The sequence below is a fragment of the Ambystoma mexicanum genome, chromosome 6q (genome assembly GCF_040938575.1).
Source record: "Ambystoma mexicanum isolate Mex_15411 chromosome 6q, UKY_AmexF1_1, whole genome shotgun sequence".
Classification (NCBI taxonomy): Eukaryota; Metazoa; Chordata; class Amphibia; order Caudata; family Ambystomatidae; genus Ambystoma; species Ambystoma mexicanum.
In genome coordinates this window covers 1,193,142,541-1,193,167,361 of record NC_090937.1, presented here as the reverse complement: position 1 = coordinate 1,193,167,361, position 24,821 = coordinate 1,193,142,541, and positions in this window count along the sequence as shown.

The following is a 24,821-nucleotide window of genomic DNA, read 5'->3' as shown; positions in this document are numbered from 1 at the left end:
CCAGTCCCATATCAGCCTCATGTACCACCCCAATGCATTTGACACGTTGCCATTCCAAATCCGACAGACCCATAACTAACGCTCGCCCCTCTTTACTCCACCACAGGGTCCGATACCAACGACGAGCTGCAGGACACCCCTACCAGCACGCCTGCAAAGAGGGCCAGGACCAACGTCCCAAGAGCCTCCACCTCAGGTGCAAGGATCAAGACACGGCAGCAGCAGGAATCAAGTGCCAGCACACTGGAGGGGACTGCAACAGGCACCCCAGCAGCCAGCAAGTCCACAACCCCAGCACCACAGGTCCCCCCAAAGAACGTATCTGATGGCACTGCCTCTGGTGGTAGCAGCACCATAGGTGACACAGCTGTCATGCCAGCATGCTCCGACACGGAAAACAGTGCTGGCGACGTAGGTACCATCCATGACCTTTCCCAATCCCCCTGCATGTTCCATCCCCTACACCATGACGAAACCACGCAGGGGCACCCTGAAGACGACGACTGGCCAACCCCCACAAGTCCTGTGCCAAGGCAACATGTGTTGAGCAGCCCCCCTGTCACACCACCGCAAATGTCCATGGCCCAGCAGAGGCAACAGTCCCTCGACCTGCTGATCGAGCAACAGCAGGAAGCGTCCACGCTACTCAAGGACCATGCAAATGAATGCGGGGGTTCCAGGGCAGCCATGGAAACATCCACCGAGACACTCAGGGCACAAATAGAGAAAAGTAGTGAGAGCCTCAGGGGAGAAATGGAGAGAAGCACCGAGAGCCTGAGAGCACAAATGGAGAGAAGCACCGAGAGCCTGAGGGGGGAACTGCATGCGACGTCCAAAGACGTTTGTGCTGAACTTGCTGCTGTGCGCCGTGTGCTCTCGGAGCTCTCACAAACCCTCAGAGACATGCATGGACGCGAGCAGGCAGAGACGTCATCCGTGGCAAGTTCCGTCCAGGGCAGCCCCCAACGCAGATCTGGCAGGAACCTGCGCTCCACGGGCAGGGGTGCCCCTGATACCCGTAGAGGGGGCTTGCAATAGCGTCTACCCACGGGCAGCATGCATATCTGGACACTGGTGTTGGGGGGGGAGGAAGTAGGGTGGAGGGGGTGTGTTGGGCTTCACTGGGTGGCGGGTCCATAGGGTGTATGAATCAAATCACATTAACAATACAGCACTTCATTATCATCCAATGACATGTGTGGACATTGATATTTGCGTACGAGGCCTTCATAGGCGTACAGTCCACTATGTGCCTGTACTACACACACACAGTGCCACAGGTCCCCTTTCCGTGTAATAGGCACCATGCGTGGTTGCTAGAAGCATGCATCTATGATGCTCTGTCGGATTGCACGTGCATCCTGTGCCTCATGGACTCCCTGGGGTGCCTCCACATCCCCACCCTCATCATCATCATCTTCAGGTGCATGCAGTACAGCGTCAGGGGGCATGGGCACATTCCTACGTATGCACATGTTGTGCAGCATGACACATGCCATGACCATCTTAGAAACCCTCTCATGGCTGTACATGAGTGCCCCGCCAGACCTGCTGAGGCTGCGGAAACGAGCCTTCAGTAGGCCGAATGCCTGTTCAATGACCACACGGCTACGTGAGTGGGCATGGTTGTAGTCCTCCTCATGCTGGTTCTGTGGGTTCCGGATTGGTGTAAGGAGCCATCTCTTCAGTGGATACCCGGCATCACCTGTATGGGACGAATAAAGGGTGTCAGTGGAATGATAGTGCTAAGTAGCCCCCCCCCCCTCCTGCAAGGTCATTGACGCATCAAATGGGCCACGATGTCAAGCATGGAATGAGACTCACCGAGTAGCCAGGATCTGTGCCCTGCGTGTCGCTCCATGTAGCGTGGTATTCTTGTGTTCCTCAGGACCATAGAATCATGGGTAGATCCTGGAAATCTGGCACAACAATGCGTAAAGATCTTGTTGGAGTCACACACCATTTGCACATTGATTGAATGAAATTGTTTCCGGTTGCGGTACTGGACCTCCATGGCATGTGGGACAACCAATTCAACATGGGTGCAGTCGATGGCACCAATGCAACCCGGGATGCCGCCAAGTGCATGGAATCCCACCTTTGCGTTGGTAATCTCCTGGTACGTGCGTGGTAGTGTGATGTGGTCGTCGGCGTGCTTCAGGAGGGCATCGTGCACTTGGGAGAGTGTCCGTGAGAACAGTGGCTGTGAAATGCCATGCAACTGTCCCACTGTGTGCTGGTAGGTGCCTGTGGCCAGGAAGTGGAGTACAGACACCACCTTCAGTAGGGGTGGGATGGCGGTTGGGCTATCTATCATGCTCACGAGGTCAGCATGTGTCATGTCCACAATGGCGATTATGGTGTCCCGGTCCAAACGGTAGAGGGTGTGGATCTGCTCAGCAGTGAGGTTGAACGGATCAGCTCGGAGGCGTGGGATTGCGGGCCGCCTGCGTGGTGGTAGTGGCAGTGCTTGTGGGCCTTGCTGACCCTGCCTTGCCCTCCTCCTCCTCCTTCTCCTCCGTCTCCCCTGTGCGCCCGGTTGTTGTACCTGTTGTTGTTCGTCGTCTTCTTGTAGTTGTAGCACTTGCAGTGCTATCTGGTGCCCCAGGCCCAACATCGCTAGTCCTGCCGGTAGCATTTTGGAGTGGGAGTGGTTGTGGGAGGGGTTTGGGTCTGCTATATATGTGCTGTCGGCCTGTATGGCCTCCACCTGTGCTGATTGAATGAATCTGTGGCAGATGCAATCCCTTCTGGCCGAGCACGTCCCGCACGTAAGGCTGCATTTGGCCGCATGGCATCTTGGGATTGGAATCATGTATCAAATCCCGATGGCAGTGTGATGTACTTTGACTGATTTTCATGCTATGCTCCCATTGTTACACATGCTATGATTGCAGCCGCTTACATACCTGTGAAGAGTCAGTGGTATTGTCGGGGGGGATTCTGCCGGGGTCGGCCGGGCCGTCCGCAGACCTCCGGGCAGGGAGGCCCCAACTCCTCCCGTGTATATCTCGGATCGAGACAGAGTATGAGGCACACACAAGGAGCAAGGCAACTTCTGTCGTTTATTATGCAAACGGCAGGGATGGGTCAAGGAGCGTACGCGTTCGTCCTGACACACACACAATAGTGGGGCTCGCAGGCCCTTTTTACTACATTATGACGCGCTACTTGCGTCATTCCAAAAAGTTACCAAAAGAACCTATCGCCACTCTTGATTGGTTGCTCGAGTGGTGGGGTTAGTATAGTACGCATATAGAGAATGATATTAGTGGTTAAGATGTAGTCAGGTGGTATATCTGGGTTGTCCCTACAATTAGATACATAAGAATTGTTACATGAAGACCCCTGAGGATTGGCTAACGTTACTGACGTCTGAGATAAGAACCTCATGTTCTGATTGGTGCATCCGTGAGCTCCCCAGCCTGGGACCACCGTTGTTCCCAGCACACGGTGCACCTGTGGTTGCAACAGTGTTTCAGTATGGGTACGTGCAGGCAATGTGAGGATTTATTCATAGGTGGGAGACTGACCGTTCCCACTGTAGCAGGTGTCCATTGAGCCTTTCAAGTGTGTCGGCCTGCGTCTCGTAGCGAGGTACCCAGACGCCTTTTCTCTCCTGGGTTTTGGCATCTCGTCAGGTTCGGCTTGGTCACGTGGGGAGGGACCGTGTTTGAGGCATAATTCTGCACAATTAATATTGTTTTTCCACTGTATGTCTGGTTTAATTTGCAGATATGATTTTAACATTGGTACGTGGAGTGCGAGGTTGCAACATCGTGCCTTTGAAGATTTGTTTCTTGACTGTGGGTTTGCAACATTACGACCTTGGCTAGTTGCTCCACTGGGTTCTTTCTGCAGGCTCAGCAACCTGACTTTTGCTTTGTTAATGTCCACGGGAACTCTTGCTTGAGGCCTACTTGGGCCTGGTGCACGAGTAATCCATTTAGTGCATGGATGCTTTAGGTTATAGTGGCATACAGTTTCATGGCCAGTATCGTGTTTCCATTATATCTCTCATGATGGTAACGGGTTTCAAGAGAAGCGTGAGCAAGCGTTATAAATGAGCTCATGGTGCGTCTTGCGTTTCTGCATTCTGAAAGCCTATGTAAAAATAATAAAGATGCACGTCCGTGAATAAGCCTGTCGCCTACGTCAGAGCACTGAGTATGTTCTTCGTGTAGATTGGTGTGGAAATGTTCAGTGTGTATAATAGTTCAGCGGTGCTTCCCGTTATCTAGGTCGTCATGGCATCTCTAACGATGTGTAGATTTCAGTCTAGTTGGTCCGTGCCGCAGGTGTCGGCATGGCCAGTGCGGGCTGTTGGGCAGGCAGATGGACACATCCGTATGTTTCTGTACCAGGGTATTTGGTCATCTGGTAAATGGGCAAACTCTTCTCGTGGCGGGTGTCTGGGCCGCGACCCTCTAGGCCAAGCGCGAGAGGTGAAGGACGGGAGTCTGGTTTTCCATTCTCCCACTTCAGTCCCCCCTCTGGTCGACTTGTCGACCACAAACATATCCTTCTCGTTATCTCCTCTTACTCTCCATATCTTGGTTATCCCTCCGAGATGTCCATAATGGTTTACGTGATCTTCAAATGACCAATACATGTATTCGCATGTTCCTCCAGGAGTACAGTACACCCATCTTCCTATGTAGCTCCTAGGGTTCCTTGGGTTCTCGATCTTCACTGATGGTGGGTCTAGATGATTGGCGATGATTTGGGTGCGCAACTTCTCCCTTTCGTGTATTATCACACCTGTGTGCTGGCCGTCATCCGCTGGCATCAAGGGGTGCATTCCCACCATTTCCAGCAACTCATCAGTTGAGCGCGCCTTCCGGGCTTTCCAAAATCTAATTATTATCAGTGCAGCTCCAGCCAAAATAGCACATCCCACTATTATTTTCAGTCCATCTGACAGCCAAGATGGCATCCATGACCATAATAGTGAAAACCAGCTTTTATCCTTGTTTACGCCGTTACTTTCGTCCATCATTTTGGAGTGCATCTGGGCCAATTGTGAAACTGCTTCTGTTAGTGTACCATTGTCGGCATCGTTGGCAGGTATGAACGTGCAGCATGATTGTCCTATCTTTGCACAAACTCCTCCTTCCATTGCTGTGAGAAGGTCCAATACATATCTGTTCTGTAGTGCTACCATCCTTACAGCTCGCAGCTCCTCTTTAATTGCGTTAAACCCATTTACTGTCGAATTTATGGTCATCATTAGTTCCCATCTGGTTATTTGCAGCCATTTTGCGTTTGCGTATGCCTGCAGTCCCGGATGTATTATTGAGGAGAAGAACATTGCTGCTCTGCTGAATAGTCTGTGTTCTGGCGGTATTGAGGTTAGTTCCGTTTCCGACCTTCCCCACAGATAATTTCCTGTTAATGGCTCTCCTTGTCTTTTTCTCCTGTTTAGGACAGTATCATTGCTGTTGGTCCTGTTTTCTTGCTCCTTCTGGAGTGGTGCAGATCTCTTTCTTCTCCTGTCTCCTTCATCCATTTTCGGAAATTTCGCCACATCGACATGCTTCTTAGGTACCACTAGTGATGGTACATTGACGTGTACCATTGTGCACACACCACTCCACAGGGGAGGCAGTGTATGATATGCCTTTTCTCCGCAGGCCCAATAATGGTCCATTATTACTGCTGTTCCCGCTCCCCCCTCAGGTAACTCCATCACACTTGCACAATTGGTGTTATATCCCACGTCCACCTCTCCTTTATGCTGGTAACATACTTTGGGCGCAGTCAATGGTAATATAGTTATCGGGTCTTCATCTTCTTCTACCCACGTGAGCATTGGTACGTACTTGATCCATGTCGTCCAACATCGATGATTGTGTGTCTCGATGGTTGAGATAGTTTCTTTTGTTACCATGTTGCTGCCAACCACTCCTATCTCCCAGCTGGTACCCAGGAACACCTTTCCTGTTATCGTCAGTAATGCCCTCTCCCAGCATCCTTGTTTACCCGGAACTTCCGTGGCGTACCAATCACATGGTAGATACTGCAGTGTTACCTTCTTTGTTTCTCCTTTTTCAGGGCCACTTGTTATGTATCTGAATGCTTCAGCATGTAAACTGGTCTTGTGATAACTCAGATAGGTCTTGAGGAAGTTGTTTTCATATGGGTATGAGTCTCGTGTTTTCCATGTCATGTGCACTACTGTTCCTTGGAATCTTCCTTTCGTTTGGAACAGGGCCAAATATATTATGCACTGTGCTGTTTTTTCATCTATTTCTGTGGCAACAAATGTTCGTGAAGCGCTCATGGCGTATGGTATTAATGAGCAAACGTAACAGCTATCCTCAGTTGTCTGCTTACCAATGCGGGTCATGTGCTGGTACCATATGTTGTTTGTGACGTGTGCTGAATCTTGTACATAATTATCAATACCTTTATTGTCTGAGTATGTGCTGCGTTTAACTTTATTTCGCTTTTGTTCATTGTTACTGTTACCACCTGACGTAACACCTGTTGCAGCAGGGAGGTGGGGTACATTAGGTTTGGGTGCAGCAAAAAAACTCATAGCATAGCTGTACTGCCATACAGAGGCAGCCAAAACTCCGGTGATCATAAAAATCCCTATTATTTTTATTACATATGCTAACCTCACCGACATTTTTGCTCTTACCTTGCTGCAGTCCTGGCAGCGTATTCTTGCGACGTTAAAGTTGCCCGCCTAAAAATTCTCAAAAAGTGCTTGTTATTAAATGTTAGTTTTGTTTCATTAAGCTCTCCCTATCAAATAGTCATTCAGTGCCCAGGTGAAGAGTTGCTCCCACGCTACTCTAAGTGATCGGTCTCTCAAGACCGGCAAGTATGGGCGGAGGTGGGGCATGTAATTTTCTATGGCCAGGAGGAAGGCCGTGTAGTATACACGTACCCTTTTCTTTTTTAAGTATGTTGGCCTTTTTATTTCGTATACAAATTGGTGTGACAATTCTTCTGGGTAACTATCGTCTGGCAGCACCATCTACGCCTGCACACTGAATTTGTTAGATAACTTTTCTTAACAATACAATATTACGCAGCTCCTGTATGTGCGAGAGAAAAAGAGAACATTCACGTGTTTACATGTGTATTGGTGCAAGCGAAGTCCTTAGTTTTTATTACAATTGTATTTAGTAGTCAATGGGGGGGGGGTTTGCTCAGATGGCGGGAGCAGTTTTACTCTTTGAACGTGTGACCATGGGGTGGGCAGTGTGGGGATCGCCCCCTTCTTCGTCCGTTATTCTCTCCGAGGGAACAATTGGGTCGTTGTCTGTGGTTGTGTTTTCTTCCGCTGCCGGGGATGTTGTTGGCGTTTTTCCAATGGACCTGTCGTTGGCGCTGGGGCGGGTCTGCAGTTTGTAGATTTTTACATCATGCAGGTGGTTCCACGCACGCTTATCCTTTAGTTTTACTGCTCTTGTTGATACGTCCTCTACTAAATGGGGGCCAGTGAACCTCTGCTGGTTCCACCTTCTATTAAAATTTCGAAGTAGTACGTGGTCACCTTTGGCAAGTTGGCACAAGTTCTCCTTTTCCAATTCTGTATTTTCGTCTATTTCTTGGTTGCTGGTGGACCCGCCCCGTGTGCGCTCGAGCTGTTGAGACACAAACACAACGCTAGTAATCAAAGAAGACACATATTGATACATTTCATCACCTAACACATTCGCAGAACTTTCTTGGTCGGTGAATGCCCTTGACGTTGGTGTTAGGGGAAGGCGCATTTGGCGTCCAGTAACCACTTCGTGTGGGGTGAGGTGGTGGTCGGACCCTGGCCTGTTTCTAAGTTCGAACAGTGCTAACGGAAGGCAATACAACCAACTTTTCTTTGTTGTTTGCTGTATTTTAGCAATTGCCTCCTTCAATAGGCCATTCAGGCGTTCACATACACCATTGGCCTGTGGGTGGTACGCACATGCAAATTTGTGTTTAATGTTCAGTAGGGATGTGATATGCTGGAACATTTCATTTGCGAAATGGGGTCCGTTGTCTGATCTTAACACCTCGCACACTCCCCACCTGGGGAATACCTCCCTTACTATAAATTTGGCTGCTCTAAACGCATCAGGGTGTGAGCAGGGCCCTGCTTCGATCCACCTAGAAAATGGGCATACTACTACTATCATGTATCTATTGCCTTGACAAATGTTGATCATATCAACATAGTCAATGTGGAGGTGCCGAAAAGGTCCTTCTGGTCGGGGTATGGTACCTCTTATCACCTTTAAAGTGTGACCGGCCGTGAACTGTTGACATGTAAGGCAATTGCTGATAAAATTTGACACATGGGATGTTAACTCGGGACAGAACCAATCTTCTCTAATTCGTGCTGCTATTATTTCTTTGCCTGTATGGGCAGGGTGATGTAATTGGTTCAAGGCGGTATTTAACAATGCCAATGGTATTACAACTTTCCCAGTGCCACCCTGGCGCCATAGTGCGTCGGTTGGTGACATTGTGCATCCTCTTTTCACCCATACTTCTTTTTCGGCCATTGGTGCAGCCGCTTGTAACTCCATAATCTGGGTGGCTGGGAGATGGGTGTACCCTTCTTTTATTAACATCTCCCTCGCTATTCCCCTCCCTCTCCCTCTCTGTGAGTCTGTGGGGTTCCATATCTCACCAAAATATGCAGCATATTTTGCATGTGCGTCTGCTGCTGCATTTCCTTTTGATATATAGTCTTCTCCATTGGTGTGTGCTGTGCATTTTACTAGGGCTAGTTCTTGGGGATCGTTTATTACTTCAATTAGTTCAGCCAACAAGAGGGCATGTTGTACTGGAGTTCCGTCAGCTCTCCTAAACCCTCTTCTTCTCCACTTTGATAGCCCTGAGTGGACAGTGGATGTAACATATGCACTGTCGGAATATATAGTAACTTTTTTATCAAAACTTTCCTTTAGTGCCAATATGAGTGCAACCAGTTCCGCCGCTTGAGCAGAGTAATGCTGTGGTAATTGTACACACTTAATAGCCACACACACTGGCGCTTCCATCATTTGTACTACTGCTGCCCCAGTCCTCCTTATCCCGTCTCCTTGATCAATAGTTGATGACCCATCAATAAACAAAAGCTCACCTCCCTCTAGTGCGTTTTCTTCAACTTTCCTAGTACATGAGTACATCTCAGTTACTTGGGTGCAGTCGTGGGCGTAATCTCCCTCTTCAATTACTTCTGCTAGGAACCTTGCAGGGTTAACCGTGCTACATCTAACAATTGCCAGTTCAGCTTTGGACAAAATAATCTCATAACCTGTTGCCCTCTGTGTCGTCAGTGTGGACTTAGGTTTATTCAATATCGCAAATAGTGCATGTTCTACAAATAGTGTAGTTGGACACCCCATAGTTATTGATGATGCTTTTTCTACTGCAAATGCAGCTGCAGCAAGACCTTGTTCGCAAGAGAATTGTCCTAACATTATTGGATCTAAGTGACCGCTGTAAAATGCTACTGGTTTATAGCCCATGCTAGTCTTTTGGGCCAATACTGCTTTCATTACTGCTGAGTCGCAATGTGAAAATATAAAAAATCGTCGCTCATAGTCTGGGGATGCTAGTACTGGAGCAGTTGATATTGCTTCTTTTAATTCATCAAATGCCTCCTTCATTTCCATAGTCCATCCCAACTTTTTCTCCCCTTTATTTGCTTCCTTCAAACCCTCAAGCAGGGGTCCTATGTAAGAGCTGTAATCAAATACCCATGCTCTACAGTAGTTGCACAGTCCCAGAAATTGCTGCAGTTCTCTTACAGTCTGTGGCACGGGAGTGCCTGATATTGCCTGTGCTCTTTGTGGTGCAATCCTTCTTCCATATTGTGATATCAGTTGGCCAATGTAAAGTACCTGTTCCTGACAGTATTGTATCTTTTCCATGTCTACCTTGTACCCCTTTTCAGCCAATATCGTCAACATTTTTAATGAGTCCTCTCTACATTTATCTTCATTTGTACTGCAAATTATTATGTCATCCACATACTGTAACACTGTGCTTTCCAACTCAACGTTACCCAAATCCATCTGTATTACCCTATTGAAAATTGAAGGTGATTCACAATATCCCTGTGGTAATCTGGTATGTTTCCACTTCCTATTTCGGTAAGTGAAGCTTGTCAAGTCTTGTGAGTCTGGGTGTAATGGTATTGAGAAAAAAGCATTTTTAAGGTCAATCACTGTAAACCGTGATGCTTCTGCTGGAATGCCACACAAAATTGTGGCCGGGTTTGCTGTTACTGGATACTCTGCTTCTACTATGTTGTTCAACGGTCTGAGGTCCTGTATGAACCGCCAAGACCCTCCTTTAGCCTTGCGCACCGGGTACACAGCTGTGTTGCATGGGGATTCTGAGGGGACCAATATGCCATTGTTTATAAGTGCTGTTATGGTTTCGTATATGCCCTCATCTGCCTCTCTTGACAATGGGTATTGTTTCACTCTTGGTAGTATGGCACCCTTTTTTAATTTTATCCTTACACCCCCTATGCTTTTAATGCATCCTACATCATAAGGGCTAATAGTCCATAATGATTTTGGCACCTTTGACATATCTTCTTTAAAAAATGGGACTGGTGTGTCAGCGGGTGCCTCAAGTGCCATTGCAATTTTCTGTGCCACTTGTTTGTGAGCCACTGTTAGCCACATTTCTACACTCATCATGAACACCATTTCATTTTCCTCCTTTTCTTCTGAAAACAACTCTTCATCTGACACCTGGGTCAGCCTACATCCTTCTGCTAGTGCTATCACCGCCCTCCATGCTCTCCCTTCTTTATCTTGGGCGTGCACAGCAACATAATCAGCTGTTGCAATAATGCTCTCAATGTCCACTGCAATGACCTTCCCTTCCAGTTCATTAGCTGGTGTTTCTGGTCGGAATAGATAGGCTGCTGGTCTCCTCCATATTTTCCCTCCTATCCCTGGCATCCATGCAAATGCCATGTCTGTTCCGTACTGGAATAGCTCGCCGTCTACCGGCTCCGCCCTGATCGCTATCTGTCCACAGTATGCTTGCAAAATCTGTCGTGCTGCAAGCATGTTAATCCCTGGAGTAGAGCAAATTATGCCATCCTCTGTAAAGGAGATCGTCATATTTAATCTGTTCATTATGTCCCTCCCCAGTATGTTTACTGGTGAGGCACTATAATACAAAAGTGGTACTGACAGATCGTAATCTCCAATAGATAGCGGAACGTTATCAGTAAATGGAACCAACCCTTTAGCCCCAGAAAACCCTTGTGTGTTCATGGCTTCGCCTGACATCTTAAACTTACCTTCCCTTATGCAAGACCGGGTTGCCCCGGTGTCAACAAGGAATGATAATTTTTTGTCACCTATCGTTACCTCTATGCGTGGCTCCTCCGCACTATTAGGTGTTACTGACAGGATGGGACACACCAAGGCCGTCTGTGGGCTGTCCTATTGGGGGTACAATGACTGGCCATTCCCTGTGTAAGGGTTGTGCCCCAACACCGTCACCCCACCCAATTGCGTTCGTTCAGGTTGTGGTGGTGGTTGTATTAACGCTGCACCAGTTACTTGTGGCAGGTATTGTTTTATTTGTTGTTGTGGTAGGGAATAGTGTTGGTCACTCCCTTGTGGTGACATCTGCTGTGGTTGTATGCCCTGCTGTTCTTGTGATGTCCTATGTTGTGCTTGTTCGTTCCATGCTGGTGTTCCTGGCCTGACCCTGCATGTACGTGACATGTGTCCTAATAGTCCGCAGCTCCAACACACGGGTGGTTCCCTGTTTTGCCATGGGAAGTTCCCTGTGTTGTCCTGGTATACTGGTTGCCCTGTCTGGTAGTTATTTCTGAGTCCCCCAGCCTGTTGTTGGGTATTATATCCGTATCCTCTTCCCCTCATAAACCCTCCTCTCCCTCTATTATAATTATAATACCCAGCTCCTTGCATTGGGTACCCTCCTCCCACGTTCTGTGCGTGTGATTGCAGAGGCAGCACTTGCTCTATTACCTCTTGTGGGGGCGCTATTTGAGCTGGATTTTGTGCAGCCACTACTTGCGTTGGGCTTTGGGCCATTGGTGTTGGCGCAGTTATTAGTGCCCCTTCCATGGTATATTTAGTAAGTTTTTTCTGTACTAATTTGGCCTCTTCTGTTTTCCTGTCCTCTTCCTTTTGTTTCATTTTTCCTTGCCATGTTCTACAGTGATGTACTATAGTCAGTTGTATTTCCGGCCATGGTTTTGCTTCCATCCCCACTACTTTCTTTAATTGTCTCTGAACTCCTTCTGGGAGCCCTTGTACTAGTATATGATAAAATATGGCTGGTGTTTTGTCCCATTGTTCTCTAGTTTCCATGCGCCACTTCTCTTGAATATCCTGGATATAATCAACAGGATCCTCGTTCTCACCCATCTTACGGGAAGTAATGGCTCCTATGTCTGATGTGTCTGGGTACTGCACTCTTAGTGCCTGCCATAGCGCATGTCTGCAGTTTGCAAATGGTGCCCCATCATGCGATGTGTTTGTTATTGTTACCCCATGGAATCCCGCTCTTTTCCAAATGTCATCCGCTCTATCCCCTAATATTGATATTAACAGGCCCTTAACATCTCCCACTGCTAGTTTCTGTCCTGCGGTGTGTTTTTCCATTTCATATATCCATTTACCCGCACCTCCACTTAATGATGGGAGCCTACATTTTATGTTTTCCTTATCCGTATGTTTCCAAGGTACATATTGTGGTCTAACCCCTCCTCTCTCCAGCAGTGGCATTACATTCTGTCTTGTGTCATCCTTTATGCTCCATGATGTTAACTCTTCACACCCCTCCTCTTCCCCCATTCCTTTTACTACTTCAAATCCTTCCTTACTACCTCTTCTCCTACCTCCCTCTTCTTCCTTTCCCCTTTTTTCATCCTTTCCTGTGTTCAATATTGTCACGTCTGTTTGCCTGTCTTGCCTGCGACTAGGGAGGTCCCTAAGCCGACATGCATAAGGTGTAACTTCGTCCATGAAGGGTGCGAGCTTTATTCTGTGCAGAGAGCGTGCAGTTGTTGAACATGTGGGGTGTGGCGTTAGAGAGCGTGATGGTGATGTGGGCGGCGTGTGTTGGTTGGTGAGCGTCGGTGGCGTGTGTTCGTTAGTTTGTGTTTCTCCCATTCTTTTCACTTCCTCCTTACTTCTCTCCAGCTCCTCCCATCTTCTACTCACCCATGGCGAATCTATGTTTGTTCTAGTGAGGTATAGCTTATCTAAGCTTTCCCTTTCACTCTTCCTTCCATCCTCACTACAAAAATCATTCATAAATTGCGCCCCCCACTCTGCCTTTTTTCCTTTTATTGTTACAGTTTTTAAGTCTATTAGGTCTCCCTCTTCCTTTCCGTTGTTACCACCTGTTCCCCTTAGTGCTGACGTTGTTGCTACCTCTCTATTTTTATATACTTCTCCCCATCTTTCACTCTCCCTCTTACTCTCCTCTCTCTCCCCTTCACTCCTCTCCTCCATCTCCCTACTATTTTCCTCTCTTTTCCTTTTTAATTCCTCCATTACTTCGTTGCTCATCTCTTCCAATATCCTTTCATCCTCTCTCCTCCTTTCCCATTTCACCCTTTCTCTTTCTACTATACTCTCTATTACCTTCCCCTCTTCATATTTTTTAGCTGTCTCTGATATTATCCTCCTCCTCCATATTTCCATTTCTTTTTCATTTTCTTCTTCTTCCTTCTTCTTCTCCCTCATCACTACTCTTGATACCCTTTCTGCTGCTGCTTTTACCCTTACAGCTTCCCTCTTTCTCTCCTCACTTTGCTCCCTTAATTTTTCCAATTCGTCCTTACCTTCTTTCCTTTTCCTCACTCTCTCTCTTTCCTCCCCCTCAAGTTGTTTTATCAGTTCATTCTGCTCATCCCTTAGTTTAGCTAATCTTTCCTCCAAAATCTCTTCCTTCTGCCGTAACAGCTCCTCTCCCCTCATTTCACTCTCTCTTTCACTATCCTCGTTTGTTCTCTTTACCGCCTCCCTTTCCTCTCCAGTTAGTGATCCTCGTAATTTCAACAATATCTGTGCAGCTACCCACTCATCGTTTCCTATCTCTACAGTCTGCTCTTCTCTCCTCCCGTCCCCCATTGGTATCTTTCCATGAGCCACATATGGTGGAGGGCTGTATGCCGGGTTTGAGTATCCTTCAGCCGCCCTTAACTGTCCTTTTATTTCTCCTAATTCTCTTAAAGGGTACAACCCTCCTCCCTCTGTTTTCACTCCCGGTGTTAAGGGTATCTCATTGCTCGGTTCCTGTTTTATGTCAGCTAATTTATCAACCTTTCCTCCACCCAGTTTTTCATTCCCCATATTCTTTGTTCCTTCACTCTCCTTTTCCCCATCCGTTCCTTCTTTCTTAATCTCCTTTTCTTGCGGTGTTTCCCCCATAGTGAACATTCCATTTGGTCCTGGTCTAGACCCCTGGAACATCCTCCATAAGTTAAACACCTCCACATGGTTTGCCAACTTCTTCCCCTTGTATGTATTGTGCAGATGGTTTAATAGTGAATGTTGGGCATATGGGTCAAAGCTACCATTAGGCGGCCATGGTGTCAACATTTTGTTGTCCGTCCCCTGGGTCCACTCTATGCTGTACTTAATTAACTTCTCCCTATGTGGTGGCAGTGTGGTGCATATATGTTGTAGTGGGGTAGTGAGGGTATTCCCCCACCCTCCCAACCCTCTCCCGTATCACATACTAGCGCACCCTTTCTTACCCTTCCCCTTGCTACCAGTTTGCAACATACAACCTTTTATTGCTTACCTTGCCCCGCAAGTGTGGGGACTTACGACAATCCTTTGACAAATTATGCAATGATAATAATCACAAAAAAAAAAAAATTATAAAACAAATATATTTATGATGTTATATTATATTCCTTCCCCTACGGCCCCCTGCGGCCGAAGCGCACGCAGCCCCCTGCAGCTGCGTACCCCTTACGACGATCTTACACAGTCGTCCTTTTTCCCCGTTCTCCTCCCACCTTTACACTTGCCGTGGCCGGCGTTCTCCGTGCGCAGCCACGCCCCCTTCCCCTTCTCCTCTTTGATCCACTCGTTTATCGTTTATCTCCGTGTCCGCTCCTTTATCATGTTTCTCTTCCCCACCAATGTCAAACCCAAAGCTTCTTGTGTTCACGATATCTTACTAAATCCCTACTGGTGACGTCACCTATTTCTTCGAACTACTGGTATATTCGTGTTATGTTCTTTAAATTCAAAATACACTTGCAATCTACCCCGCTAACCCTACAGCTGTCTTCCTGTCTCTCCTGGAACAAGGTAATCTCATCAATACTATAACCGGACTGCGCACGCTGCGTCGCCTCGCGTGTGATACGCCCCTCAACAGGAGGGCTTAACCAGCCAATTATCTTCCGTTTTGGGCAACTACGTAACTAGCCACCGCCCACAGGGAAACGTCATCTACCTATCGAGTTTCTTGCTCGAACAATAGGGAACCTCATCTACCTATCGAGTTTCTTGCTCGAACAATAGGGAACCTCATCTACTCATTGAATGATAAATGTCAAATCGTAGGAAACCACACACACCCACCCTCACACGTAGTCGCGATTTAGGCCAATCAGTGTCTTTCGAGCGGCTGCACGTGATGTTTTCGTGCCCCGCCCCCCTCTTTCGCGTAACGTTAGCTTTTTGTTGCGAGCGTCTGCACGTGTTGTTCTCGTGCCCTGCCCCCCTCTTTCGCGTAACGTTAGCCGCCTTCTCTCGCACTCAATTCACTACCATTCATTCCATTATCATCACTCAATTAAACCTTCACCCCACCTTTTTACAATACCTCCCTCCTCCCTTATTTACTTCCGCCCCCTCCCTCACAATTTCGCATTGCTTGTTGTGCGTGTCATGCTCACCAAGTTCCCTCGATGCAGGGCCGCTCGACTGCGTGCACCCCTCCAAGCGGCTCGCCACCTCCCCTCGTCTGGACCACGTCTGGACACTCGCCGACCGCGGGCGGGATACTTCTCAACCGGCTCCCGAGGGCCAATATCCGGATTGCGCTGTCCGGTCCTCTCGCAGCTCCGCGATGGTCCTGTAGTCCTCAGAAGGGGGCAACGGCAGAGGGGGCCGCGCCGCCGGGCCTCCCCGCAACGGGAGTGCCTGGAAAAATAAAAAATAAAAGTCGATCTTAAACAGATCTCAGCAGTGCCTCCAACTTGTCGGGGGGGATTCTGCCGGGGTCGGCCGGGCCGTCCGCAGACCTCCGGGCAGGGAGGCCCCAACTCCTCCCGTGTATATCTCGGATCGAGACAGAGTATGAGGCACACACAAGGAGCAAGGCAACTTCTGTCGTTTATTATGCAAACGGCAGGGATGGGTCAAGGAGCGTACGCGTTCGTCCTGACACACACACAATAGTGGGGCTCGCAGGCCCTTTTTACTACATTATGACGCGCTACTTGCGTCATTCCAAAAAGTTACCAAAAGAACCTATCGCCACTCTTGATTGGTTGCTCGAGTGGTGGGGTTAGTATAGTACGCATATAGAGAATGATATTAGTGGTTAAGATGTAGTCAGGTGGTATATCTGGGTTGTCCCTACAATTAGATACATAAGAATTGTTACATGAAGACCCCTGAGGATTGGCTAACGTTACTGACGTCTGAGATAAGAACCTCATGTTCTGATTGGTGCATCCGTGAGCTCCCCAGCCTGGGACCACCGTTGTTCCCAGCACACGGTGCACCTGTGGTTGCAACAGTGTTTCAGTATGGGTACGTGCAGGCAATGTGAGGATTTATTCATAGGTGGGAGACTGACCGTTCCCACTGTAGCAGGTGTCCATTGAGCCTTTCAAGTGTGTCGGCCTGCGTCTCGTAGCGAGGTACCCAGACGCCTTTTCTCTCCTGGGTTTTGGCATCTCGTCAGGTTCGGCTTGGTCACGTGGGGAGGGACCGTGTTTGAGGCATAATTCTGCACAATTAATATTGTTTTTCCACTGTATGTCTGGTTTAATTTGCAGATATGATTTTAACATTGGTACGTGGAGTGCGAGGTTGCAACATCGTGCCTTTGAAGATTTGTTTCTTGACTGTGGGTTTGCAACATTACGACCTTGGCTAGTTGCTCCACTGGGTTCTTTCTGCAGGCTCAGCAACCTGACTTTTGCTTTGTTAATGTCCACGGGAACTCTTGCTTGAGGCCTACTTGGGCCTGGTGCACGAGTAATCCATTTAGTGCATGGATGCTTTAGGTTATAGTGGCATACAGTTTCATGGCCAGTATCGTGTTTCCATTATATCTCTCATGATGGTAACGGGTTTCAAGAGAAGCGTGAGCAAGCGTTATAAATGAGCTCATGGTGCGTCTTGCGTTTCTGCATTCTGAAAGCCTATGTAAAAATAATAAAGATGCACGTCCGTGAATAAGCCTGTCGCCTACGTCAGAGCACTGAGTATGTTCTTCGTGTAGATTGGTGTGGAAATGTTCAGTGTGTATAATAGTTCAGCGGTGCTTCCCGTTATCTAGGTCGTCATGGCATCTCTAACGATGTGTAGATTTCAGTCTAGTTGGTCCGTGCCGCAGGTGTCGGCATGGCCAGTGCGGGCTGTTGGGCAGGCAGATGGACACATCCGTATGTTTCTGTACCAGGGTATTTGGTCATCTGGTAAATGGGCAAACTCTTCTCGTGGCGGGTGTCTGGGCCGCGACCCTCTAGGCCAAGCGCGAGAGGTGAAGGACGGGAGTCTGGTTTTCCATTCTCCCACTTCAGTATGTAGGGCTCGATCGATGGCCGACCCTCATGCAGCACAGTATCGTACTTCACCGACGGGCGTGGCGTCCCATTTGTGATTGCAGCCAGTTAGCATTATGACACACAGCCGCACTACATTGATGTAATTGTGAATGCAAGCGTTCACAGAAGCCTTTTCGACGTAATGTTGCAAGTGAGGAATTCGAAGGCCAGGATTTTTGGTTGCGAAGTAGCGGTGAGGAGACGCCCACAGGTCTGCCTGGAAATGTAACGTTCTATTGTTGAATGTCCTTGGGACAGGGCCCATAACGAGCAAGCAATGAATGACATGAATTGAATGGGATGCGCAATAGCGTAGTGGACGATAAGGCAGGACGTTCCCAAGTCCATCTAGCTTCACGACACTACAGATCCGGCCAGGAGCACAGTGGTTTTTGCAGACTGCATTACGCACAGACGCGATGGAAGTTTCACATATTATGTGAGTGAATGTTCATGCGTTTTCATTGCGGGATGAGGGAATGATGAATGGATGCATGGACAGATGATTCCATTTAGGGTCTGCCATGTACATGTGTTTTTTGATTCAATCCCCTTCCCCTGCGCTATGTGATGCAAGGCTGCCATAGTGGGACTTACGTCTATCTGCCCTTGTCGGATCCTCCCTGTCTCGACGCGCCTTCATACACTTGTGTCTAGGCACGTTACTAATCCCATGTCATGGGTTCTATCTTGACGGACGCATGCACAGTAACCGACGTTGCCAATGGTGTATTAACCTCGATTGGTTTCGTTATGTATCGATACTGATTTAGGGGTGTGTATATTCCTTTGGAGTGGGCTAGCATGCATATGGGTGTGGATTTGGTGTGTTGAATGAAGATAGTGATGCATCATGTGTCATGTAGTGCAATCGGTTAATTTGTGTTTCATTTTGGTGACAGGTATCTCCTGCCCTATTGCAGATGCCATCTGTACGCCACTCCTCCAGATGGTTTTTACTCTCGACACCTGCAGCTTCGGGTGAATCAGTGGAGCAGCATTACGATCTTATGGGACGATCGCCAATGGGCCACATGCCCTTACGCTGTTCTGGTGGCTAGGTGCAACATTTCGGCCTTTCAGCTGGACTAGTGCCTGCCTCATGGGACGGACCTGCGGTTCTTGCCGCTTCCATGTTGCCTTTTGGAACGTTGATGTTGGCCCTGTGTGCCATGATGGTACAGGGCGTCACACAAGTGGAAGCTGGTCAATTATTGCAGATGCAGCCCTCGGTGATGATGGATGTTTTGGTGTTATTTTACAAATTGCTGTGAGGCCTTTGTCATTTGGATGTGCATTTAAATTGTATTCCGATATTTGGCGTGTTGCGTTATTCTTTGCAGGTGATGTGGCGATTTTCGATTTGTGGCGGTATGTATTGCGAGATGATCTGCATTGTGTTCCGCCTTCTGAGTTGAGTTGTGTGGTACAGTACTGGCCGCTTTTGCCTACGTAGCACAGTGTGGTCACGGATAGGGGCTGCCATTGTGACTGTTTACATGATGTGCTGTTCAGGGGCGGGGGATTGGCTTTTGGCCGACTGGTGCCTGTCAGCCAGGTCGATTGATGGTATGATGGGATGTTCAGAATGTGGCTGGTCACAGGTGCCTGTGTTTGCGTGCGTTTGTTGGAGGGGGACTGGGGTCATGTCCATTGGAATAGCTTCTGTATTCATGCCATCTGTGCCCTGCAGCTCCCATCGGCCCCTCTTGGGATGTGCCTGGCTGCTCAGTCACTCTGCCAACTTGTGTGGTACATGCTTCTGCTGATGGTTGGTTTGTTTACTGGCAAGAGTACAGGTCTGGTGCAATCCCCCTCAGGATGCTGTTTTGGATGTTGCCTTGCGCTGGTGGCAAGCGATGGGGGACTACTGTTGTTTTGTGTCATGTGTTCTTGATTTCCATTTTGATGTCTTGTACCTTCACATGCCTGTGCTGCATCAGTACGGCTATGGTGAAATGCCGTACATGGATGCCCACTCACGGGGCGCTTCGAACACCTGCATGCATTTCTACGTTGGCATGCATGGGTGAATTGTAGATTTCACTGGTTGCATGGTGTGAGTACATTGCGCCTGCCAGGAGTTGTGCAATGTGGCCAGGGAGTGGAGTACAGGCACTCAGTGGGCCATTTACGGTTGGTTCACGATGCCGTATTTCTCGCCATGGCGGAATGGTCCATTCCGCCATGCCTGATGGCGTTAGGTACATGTCCGCTAGGGTCGGAATTGGCGTACCGTTGCACCATGGTGGTGTTTGCGGTTTGGCATGGTGCGCGCGCGCGTGCTTAGTGCAGTTAGCGTTGGCGTTCACTACGGTGTCGCTAATGGCTTCGTACTTTGCGGTGACGGGTCATAGTCGCACCGAGCGCTTTTCGATGGCGGTATTGCATTTCCGCCATCGTTTTCCCCTTTCCGCCAGGGTCGTAATGAGGGCCTATACCTGTCCGTATTGTTCGTAAGCAAGTTGAAAGTGTTCTATGAACACATGCAGTGTCCTGAAATGTTCGTTGATAAATGAAATGGGAATGACCTAAGGACACTATACCTGTCCGTACTGTTCGTAGGCAAGTTGAAACTGTTCTAAGAACACTCATATTGTTCGCGGACATAAAAAGTGCCCATATGGCATAGTTAAAATGTTTGATTCTATGGGTGTGATATATGGGTGTGATATGCTGCGGTGCTTGTGGCCAGAGCCTAGAGTATTGGGTGCATGTCCGTAGGCCGTAGGCTGTAGGCCATGCGCCCAAGACTCTAGGCCCTGGCCACAACCACCGCAGCATATCACACCCATAGTGGCTTATAACTTCGGCACCCAAGACCAAATTTATAAGCAATGTAGTTATAAGCCACTATGGGAGTGATATGCTGTAGTGGTTGTGGCCAGGACCTAGAGTCTTGGGTGCATGGTCAAGACCAAATTTATAAGCACCGAAGTTATAAGTCACTATGGGTGTGATATGCTACAGTGGTTGTCGCCAGGGCCTATAGTCTTCGGTGCATGGCCTAAGGCCATGCACCCAAGACCTAATTTATAAGCACCGAAGTTATAGGCCACTATGAGTGTGATATGCTGCGGTGGTTGTGGCCAGGGCCTATAGTCTTGGGTGCATGGCCAAAGGCCAAGGCCATGCACCCAAGACCAAATTTATAAGCACCGAAGTTATAAGCCACTATGGGTGTGAGCCACTATGGGTGTGATATGCTGTATTGGTTGTGGCCAGGGCCTAGAGTCTTGGGTGCATGGCCAAGACCAAATTTATAAGCAGCAAAGTTATAAGTCACTATGGGTGTGATATGCTGCAGTGGTTGTTGCCAGGGCCTCGAGTCTTGGGTGCATGGCCAAGACCAAATTTATAAGCACCAAAGTTATAAGCCACTATGGGTGTGATATGCTGCAGTGGTTGTGGCCAGGGCCTAGAGTCTTGTGTGCGTGGCCAAGACCAAATTTGTAAACACCAAACTTATAAACCACTATGGCAGTGATATGGTGTGGTGGTTGTACTTATTATAATATGCTTACTGTTTGGTTTGGTAACTGGAGTACTTATATTCCTTGTCCTTGTCAATGTCTGTGATAAAAGAAAAGATCATGTTAGTATTGGTACTTTGTAACAACTTATAACATTGAAGTTCTAAAAATAGTCTAACTGTCTATTTTTTGTTATAATGTAGTGGTATTGATTTATCTGTTTGGTTATTGCAAAATATTGGGGCAGTTAGATACCAGTTGGCATATTCTAACTGTCTATTTTTTGTTATAATGTAGTGGTATTTATTTATCTGTTTGGTTATTGCAAAATCTTGGGGCAGTTAGATATGTGTTGGCATATTCTAACAGTTTATAGTTTTTTAATTGAAGTTTTGTTAATGTTTAAGTACCGAATAGTTATTAAATTTTGGTTTTAAGAAGATTAAATAAGCGTTTGTAAGATTTTCTGGTAATCTCTGCATTAGAGTAATGGTACTATGATTACATTCGAACCATCCACATTTTTTTTAATATATATACAGTGTAGTGACCTGCATTGGTTGTGGCTCCTGTGTGGTAGATTATACCTATTGCTGTGAAGGTTTTCTTACCAAGTGATACTTGACCATGTGTGAATCCAGTCAGCTTGCAGTTGTTTTTGGTACCATCTGCATTGTAAAGTAGATGCATTAGTATTACATATTTACTATGTGTTTGTATTAATACGGTGGGGCGATTATCCAAATTGCAGGTATTACATAATCTACCATGGTTTACATTTTGTAAAAGTTGCAGAAATGGAACGGATTCACAATTAGGTATGGATACATACACGAAGCGCTCATTAGGGATTTGTTCCTGTGTCACATTGTTGCAGAGGGTGCATGTATGTTTCCACATGTATGAAATATAGAAGATTTACAGGTATGTTTTTGTTTTCCAGTACTTGTAGTAAGTACATTAGAAATGTGTGTGGATCTTCCTGTGAGTTTATAATGAATTTCACCATTCCAGCACAGTAGTCCAATTCTTGTCTTATTCCATGAACACTATATATGTTGTCAGGATTGTTTGTTACGTTTCTATCAAGTACTAACATTTGCAAACACAATTGGTCTGTACTGTGTAAGTAAATGTTGTCAACAATTGGTGACAATTGAAATAGAATATTCATTGCTACATTTGCGTAGCAACTTACACCAGTTATATTTGAAAATTTAAATGGACCAGATAGGTATGTGTCCAAGCAATTTTTTCGGCATGTGTGTTGTTTCTTTAAAGAAGTACCCGAGTTACTTTGACTAATATGTTCTTCTTTGGTTGTGATAATTGATGAAGTATTAGCTTCTTTTACTCTCTTTGGAGGATTTGCAGTGATATCCTGTTGCATTTCTGTTTTGAATTATTTTTCTTTTACAACGTTTTACTTTTTGTGGAACAGGATATGTTTTTAGATGGGAGTATATAGTGAACGTACTCTATTGTATTCTAAAATGCAAGGAATATCAGTGTTGACTTTACTTGCATCAAAGTTGATTAGAAATAGACTGTCAAGTCTACGTAAGCATGATAGTGCTACGTAGCTTATTCCTTCTTTAAAGACTGTGTTACCAATATCTATCAATGCTCTGTCTAGGGTAAGACCTTGTGATTTATGAATGGTGACTGCATATGCAAGAGTTAGAGAAAATTGTTCTCTGCGTACATACATGTCTTTGAAGAGAAGGAATCGAGCTTTTGAGCGTCCTATCCTTTTCACATCTGAAAATTTGTCAAAGAGAATATTGACAAACTGTATGTTGTTGTCACGTGGGTATGTTTGAAAGCCAACAACTGTACCCAGTGCTCCATTAACTAGTCCTTGCTCCACGTCAAGGTTACGTTTAAGCATTACTCTACAATTTAAGGATAATTTTAATATTTTTTCTAACCCAGCTGTGTTGGAGATTAAATTTTCTAAACTATTTAGTCTTGTTGTGGCTTGCTCACACATGGGTAGTGTCATAGCATGTATGTCTAGTTTGTCTGTGGAGCTAATTTCCATTATTGGTTGCATTTCTTTATTTAACATTGTTTCATTGAATTTGAAACAGCTTGCAAGAGTTGGCATTAAGGCCATGCAATTGACATTGTTGTGCTCTAATTGTTCCATAACATCAGTAGCACATGCATTATCGCCATAAAGTGCATGAATGTGCCGGGTTTTCAATATTGCTTGTGCTTCTTGAGATAGTATACCAACTCTAATACTTTTTAAGATGTTGGCATAAGTGAGATCTGCAGATTGCTGCATGTTTTCTGTTAATTCTCTGTATTGGAAATGTTGCCAAAGGTTGACATTTCCTATGCTGCCAACAGTTTTTGGGGCAGTTAGATACCTGTTGGCGTATTCTAACTGTTTGTAGTTTTCTAATTAAAGTTTTGTTAATGTTCATGCACAGATTAGTTATTACATTTTGGTTTTAAGAATAATAAATAAGCGTTTATAAGATTTGCTGGTAATTGGTTGCATTTCTTTTTTTAACATGGTTTCATTAAATTTGGAACTTCTTGCATGAGTTGGCATCAAGGACATACAATTGAAATTTTTGTGTGCTAATTTTTCCATGACATCAGTAGCACACGAGTCATGGCCATAGAGTTCATGGATGTGCCGGGTTTGTAATATTGATTGTGCTTCTTGAGATAGTACACCAACTGTTGCCATGTGTGACTTCTGTAGACTGCCACATGTTTTCTGTTAATGTAAATGTTGCCAAAGATTACATTTCCTATGCTGCCAAAAGTTTTATGGCAGAGTTTGTGTCCTAAGGTTTTAAAAATAGGTTCACCTTTCACTGGTGTCAATTGAAGAAGATCTCCGGAAACAATAATGTGTTTTCCTCCAAAGAGCTCTTTGTAGTTTGTTCTTTGTAGTTTGTTCAAGCAAGTACTTCTTGTAATCTGAGGTGAATCAAAGCCAACATTAGGTTGGAGACGACGCCAAATTCATCTATTAGTAGCATTTTCATTTGTTTTAACACTCTACGTAGTTCCATTGCAGCTTCTGTAGAAAGTTTGTAATAGGCTGATTTGTTTTGGTGTTCTACTGGCAGGAGTAGTAATCGGTGTAAAGTGACACCGCCTATGTTTTAGGCAGCTAAACCTGTGGGGGCAGTGACAACAGCTGACAGTTTGTTTTTTGTCAATTGTTGAAGGAACTTGCTGATGATTTTGATTAAGAATGTTTTGCCTGAACCAGCTTCACCACTGACGAACAGTAGTATAGGTTTGTAATTCTGGAAGGTGCATTCTTTATTTTCATGTTGTACACCATGTGCAATTTCTGTTGTTACATCTTGAAAAATGCTACGCTGCTCATTGTTTAGTTTTGATTGTAGTATAGTTAAGTCTTCTTTATCTTCATACTGACACATGAGCCCTCATTACGAGTTTGGCGGTAGCCATCCCGTTATTGGCGGCATGGCTGCTGCCGAAATCGCGTCTGGGTCCTCAGAATGAGGAATAACCGGGCCATTCCGAGTTCAGAAGGCCCGGTAATTCCTCCCTCCAAGGACCCGGACCCGGTCCTTCCCCATTCCCATTTCAGC